We start from the raw sequence: 6228 nt of genomic DNA on the forward strand, positions 1-6228 counted from the left end.
GCTCGGGCGCATCTGCCTGTGCAAACACTGGTAAAGAGCCCTTCAACACACAGCTAAGCAATAATGAAATGTCTGTGGAAATGAAAGTTGTTTATAGAACTGTGACATCCATTGCGGGAATCTAGGGTGATCTGGCAACTTTGAATGTAGAATTTTGTAAGAAATTCATCTTTCAGGACAGCAATGCTTGCCCATATTGGAACAAGAAAATCTGTTGCGAAAGAAGCAAAGTGTTGGTATGTTGGTTTTCCTTGTGCGGTTTTGAACACATACACTCAGGTTCACACAGCCCTTTCCCCAATGGCTGCTTGGAAACATGGCAGCTCCCTCCGTCTATGGTTTCTTCAACACGATCTGCTAAACACACAGCCATGATCTTCTGCCTCAGGTGATAGACGCCTCTGTAGGACACGACCCTGCTCAGGCAAGTTCATTCGGGCATAACAAGGGCTCTCACGGAAAAATCTTGGTGGGAAGCCATTCTATGGCTCTGCTAAGTGGGGCCAGGATCATTAACGGAGAAAGGGGCGACTGAGCCTAAGTCCTTACGTGTTCGGTCAGTTGGGTCGCTGGCCTCTGGCTTAACCCCTGTGGTTTTTGAGGCCCGGGCCGGTTCAGGGCGGCGCCGGCTGCTGCCTGGCTCCCACAGGTCGTGAGAGAAGGAGCGAGCAGGGACTCAGAGGGGGCCTTGGGGTGCCCCCGTTGCCCATGCCCGCCACATTGTGGTTCATTTTCGCCCTCACCCCCGGCCGCAAGAAGACAAGGGCACACATTGTGGGCCTTCCCCCCCAGGCTCGTCTCGGGAACGGGGCCGCGGTGGCCCCTTCCCGCCGCCTGCCCTGGGCAAGGGTCATCCAGTCTTTCCCGTCAGGAACACAACCATCTGCCCCGTGTCTCTCGTCCGCCATCCACCACCCGCAGTGCGGTCGGGTGTGCTTACGCGCGTTCAGGGTGTCCTGCCCCCCCTCCGCCCCACAGGCTGCGCCCCGTGCCCCAGCCTGCACCCCACTTCCTGTCGCGGCCCCTCACCCCAAGGTGGCGAGGGGCCTGGGCCGGGGGTGCTGGGACGGGACGCTGTGGTGGAGGGAGAGAAGGGGGGTTCGACTCCAGGACGCGTGTTGACATGTGTCGCGTGGGGTTTCCCGGGTTGGCTTCTGCCAGGTGGTGGAAACGACGGTGGTTGGTCGGCGCTGAAGGGGCGTTGTGGGGGATGATGCACGTTGCCAGGTCAGCGGGCAGCCAAGTCATGGGCAGGCCTCGTCTGGGCTCTGTACCCACCTGTGTGCAGGTTGCGGAAACCATTGGTTTGAGGGGTCGAGGCATCCGGGGTGAAGGCGCACGTTGGAACTTGGTTCACCACCCCGTTCGCTCCCCCCTTTCCAGGTACCTAGCGCGTCCAGGTGCGGAGGTTTAAAGACCCCTGGGGGTCGCCCGTTCGCCTTGGGTCGGGGGGCTTTCGGCCCATGGGGAGGGTCAGGGGAAAGGTTCCTGTGCCCTTTCCCCCCCTTTTCCCTCCCCTACTTCCGGGCCCCTTGGGGGCCGTTGCTTCGGACCACCCCATGGTCATTCCTTCCCTACCTGCAGAGGCTGATCTTGTTTGTCTCGTTCTTAGATGGCTGCCTGAGGCGCCCCCGCCCCCCACCAGTGGGATGGGGGGGAGGGGGGGAGAAGAGAAGGTTGCCATGCCAGGGAGCGAAAACCAAAAACCAAAACATTACGACTCTTAGCGGTGGATCACTTGGGACTTGCATCGATGAAGAACGCAGCTAGCTGCGAGAATTAATGTGAATTGTAAGACACATTGATCATCTACACTTCAAACGCACTTGCGGGCCAGGGTTCCTAACCGGGCTATGCCTGTGTGAGCATCATTGCCCATCAAACGAGTCCCGAGGTGTCTTGCGCTGCTGGGGTTTCCTCGAAGGGCTGTTCCTTGGGCCCTGCGTCCCTGGAAGTGTAGACGACGGTGTCTGTGCCCCCAGTGAGAGAAGGGAGAGGCCCCGAAGCCATGGTTTTCTCTCTCAGGAGCTTCCTCACACCGCACGCGGCCAACGGGAAAAGAGAGTTGTGGTCGTGGGGCCCATTGTGGTGACAGTGTCCCCTTCCCCATTCCAGCTCTGCCTGGGTTGTGGCTCGAGCCAAGGCCGAGTCATGGGCGGGGTCGCGCCACGGGGACACGTGCCCCGGTGGTGCCACTCGGGACTCCACAGTGTCCTCCCCATCCGAGCGCTCCACAACCTGGGCTGCGGCTACGCCACATCACGCGTTGACTGGCCCATTGGGTGTGTGTGTGTGTGTGTGTGTGTGTGTGTGTGTGTGTGTGTATGGGGTGGGTTCGTGTGCTTTGTGGGGCTACGGCATCATCGTGGCCCATGCATCCACCCCCCCTACCCGGAGACCACCACCAAACTCACACCCCCTCTGCTGGCAAAAGGCCACCCCTTCTCCTGCCAGCTTGAGCTCCTGTCCGTAAGACCCCCTCCTCGCCTCGCCCAGTCCTCAGGGTAAGGCAAGGCAGAGAGGGAGAGGCAGGACATATCGTGCATGGTGTCCCCCATGCGTGCAGGTCAGGGTTCCTCTCACCGGCCTCGTCTGGGGAAGACGCTCTCTCCATGGTGTGTGTGCGTGCGCCCCTTCCTAGACATCACCTCAGATCAGACCTGGCGACACGATGAATTTAAGCATATTAGCGGAGGAAAAAAAACTAACCAGGATTCCCTCAGTAACAGTGAGTGAACAGGGAAGAGCACAGCGCAGAATCCCCGCCCAGCTGTGGGGCGCGGGAAATGTGGCATACAGAAGGGCCCCACTCCCCAGCGCTATTGTATCAATGTCATTTCTAAGGAGTTTTTTTTTTTTAAACCAGGTCAGAAGGTCAAATCTTCAAAGTGCATGCAAGCTGCTCCTCCCCGGAGGTCCGGACTGTATGTTCAAGAGCATCTCCAGGAAGGCCTGCGGGGATGGTGCCTCCACATTCTGGAAGGTGTTCTGGACTCTGCCAAACAGGATGAAGTATTTTGCCTCCAGCCAGATGAACACGAAGTGGTTCTCATTGAACAGGATGGAGACTCCAGGGCGGCGCCTGGCGAAGACGAAGGTAGGTAAGTTAACAGTAATAGTTTCCACGCTATAGAAACACATGCTGCAGGTTTGGGCGCGGGAAATGTGGCACACAGAAGGCCCACTCCCCTGCGCTGCTGTATCAATGTCATTTCTAAGGAGTTTTTTTTTTAACTGATTTCTTGAGCCCACGCCTACATGCAGAACAAATGGAACAGGCTACTCCTCTGAAGCTGCAGCCCTGGACTCCCTGACGCTGGGCTGGGCAGGGCCCTGCCAGCCATGGCCCTGGCTCTCCTCAGTTCCGTGTTCTTGCTGCTGCTGCTGCTGCTGCTGCTGCTGCTGCTGATCCCAGATCATCTGCTCGTCAATCAATTGGACCACGCTGTAGAGCTCGTTGAAGTCGCGGACGATGTCACCATCTGGAAAGGTGGATTCGGCGCATGAGGTGGATCTCTACCTTAGTATTCATGCACTGTCCCGTGATGTGGGTGACCGTGGCATACTTCCCGCTCTTTTGGCTCCAGTAACTTGGCAGCCGCCATTTTGTTTCTTAAATATTATTGATTGATTTTTTAACAGAGTGGAAGGGAGAGGGATAGAGAATTAGAAACCTCAGAGATAGAGAAACCTCATTCAGCTGCCTCGCGCACACCTCCTACTGGGGATGTGCGCACAACCAAGGTATATGCCCTTGACCAGAAACGAACCTGGGACCCCTTAGTCCGCAGGATGGTGCTCTGTCCACTGAGCCAAACCAGTTAGGGCGGCAGCCGCCATTTTGAAACGGCAAAGGTGAATCCCTCTCTTTTATACTCTCCCCGCCACCCCAAATCCAGCATGTTAACTTCCTCGTTTGGATAGCTCAAAATGCAAGTCCAAAACATTGTACAAGTACACTTTTTACTATACGGAGGTGGATCAATACCTTTGTGTTTTTGGTGTGTGTGTGTGTGTGTGTGTGTGTGTGTTTTAAAATATATCTTTATTGATTTCAGAGAGGAAGGGAGAGGGAGAGAGCGATAGAACATCCACGATGAGAGAGAATCACCGGTCATCTGCATCCTGCAGACCCACACTGGGGATCTAGCCCGCAACCCAGGCATGTGCCCTTGACCCGAATCGAACCCGGGAGGCTTCGCGGTCCGCAGGTGACACTCTAAGCACTGAGCCAAACCTGTTACGGCCATTTTGCTGTTGCTGCTTAAAAAGAGAGAGGAAGGGAGAGGGAGAGGGAGAGGGAAAAAATTGATTTTCCACTTGTTTATTCATGTGTCCCTTACTTTAAAAAAAAAAATATATATATATATATATAACACTAGGAATGAGGGAATTTGTGGTCTCTACCCTGCGACCTTGGGCTGTGCCCTGAGGGCATTGGAAAAAGGAAAGTGACTTGTTACTATGGCATTCATGAGTCCAAATTCATGTGATCCTAGAGGCATAGAAAAACAATAGGCTCAGATACCAGTAAGTTCAAAGATGATCTCTCTGAGGGAAGACACCCGGCCTAGGGTGTGACTACCCACTCACTATACCCTGCTTTCTACTTTAAAAAGTCTTTAATTTAAGAACATCTTGGTTGATCACGTTAGTAGTCTGAGTTTGCAAGGCCAGGCCTGGCTTTCCGGGAGTGGGTCAGGTTAGCATGCGGACCCGTTTTATCCACAAAACAAAGCTTCTTATGTATTGACACCTTCCATTTTATCCTATTGCATTACATTTCGTTTTATTAACGGATGTCTCCCCCAACACATTCAATTCCAAAAACAAAAAAACAAAAAAAAAGAGAAAATGAATCCGCCCTTGTTGTCCCTGGAGTACTCACCTCATTTAGATATATATGGATCTGTCCCTGTTCGTCAGTCTATGTTGTTCTCTATATTCCACAAATGAGTGAGATCACATGGTATTCATTTTTCTCTGACTGGCTAATTTCACTTTGCATAATGCTCTCCAGTTCCACCCATGCTGTTGCAAATGGCAAGAATTCCTTCTTCTTCTTCTTCTTCTTTTTATTTTTCACCGCAAGGTAGTATTCCATTGAGTAGAAGATAAGAAGGCTCTGCTTCTGCTCATAGATAAGCATGACCAGCGAGGCTTAGGAGGAATTCTTCTAGAAGACATAGAGAAAGAACTGCCCAATTCCCAGAAAGCTGTCAAGGCTTTAGGGGACCAGATATTCTTTGTAAATCGTCCAGAATAGAAGAAAATTCTTTTCTTTAATGATAAAAGCTGTCAATTTTCTGTGGACGAAGGGTTTCAGAAACTGTGGAGGAGTGTCACTGTGGATTCAATGGGTGAGGAGAAAACTGGAGAAGGCAGCGGAGATATTCAGAAGAATATCTGAAGCGACAGGGTATTTCTTCCATGCAGGAATCCAGACCAAAGAAACTGGCCCCTATCCAGAGAAGGAAAAAGCCTGCCCACTACACAAAAAGTGACGATTTAAGACTCATAGCGAACACATGGCTGGAGTGCTGAAGGATGACTCTGACATTGCTCCTAGTAAATAATGAACAGTTTTGTAGTGTGAAGAGGTCACCACACACCAACAGAGGAGGCAAACCAGCTTGAGGAACTGGATTCAGGTCAGCTTCCTCCCCCCACATTCTTGGATTTGGGGGCCTGGAATGACACCTTCCACGTCATGCCAGATTGAAAAACAAAAAAAAACGCTCCTTAAAAAAAAATAAAAATAAAAAACCTCCATGAAAAACTCTTGATCCGGCCTTTTAACTTTCTCAGGCTTTGGCAAGCCCAGATGGCCAGGCCCGGACTTGGTCTGTGGGCGGGGCCTGACCATCCATCCATCCAGAGAGTGAGCAGGGTGGGGGGGTGAAGAGTGGAGAGGGCCAACAAGATGGCCGGAGCCAGACAAAGTCTTTGTGGATTACAGAGATTGGGTTGACTGGGGCCTTGGCCTGGGCCAAAGATCCAGTCCCGCCCTCTGCTGGTCGAGAAGCGTCAATGCAAGCGCCCCTTCCTGCAGCCTCCTCTGGGGAAGGCAGAGCCAGGTGACTGGACTTCCCCAGTTCTGGTTAGATCCAAGGCGGGAAGGACATGAAGGGAGCTCTGTCTTTGAGAAGGCAGGAGCAGAAGGGTGCTAATGGATGCCGACGGACCATTCAAAGCCAGAAGTGTCCGTGCGTGACTGCGGTTGGACAC

At 53.0% G+C, this 6228-nt stretch overlaps 1 non-coding gene across 1 annotated transcript; it reads left to right on the forward strand.

Annotated features, from left to right (window-relative positions):
- Positions 1-1718: 1718 nt before the first annotated feature.
- LOC111824784 lies at positions 1719-1871 on the forward strand. Its single transcript, XR_002827862.1, has one exon. It is a non-coding gene; the product is annotated as a 5.8S ribosomal RNA (ribosomal RNA).
- Positions 1872-6228: the final 4357 nt, after the last annotated feature.

Source organism: Myotis lucifugus, unplaced genomic scaffold (assembly GCF_000147115.1).
Source record: "Myotis lucifugus unplaced genomic scaffold, Myoluc2.0 scaffold_6959, whole genome shotgun sequence".
NCBI lineage: Eukaryota > Metazoa > Chordata > Mammalia > Chiroptera > Vespertilionidae > Myotis > Myotis lucifugus.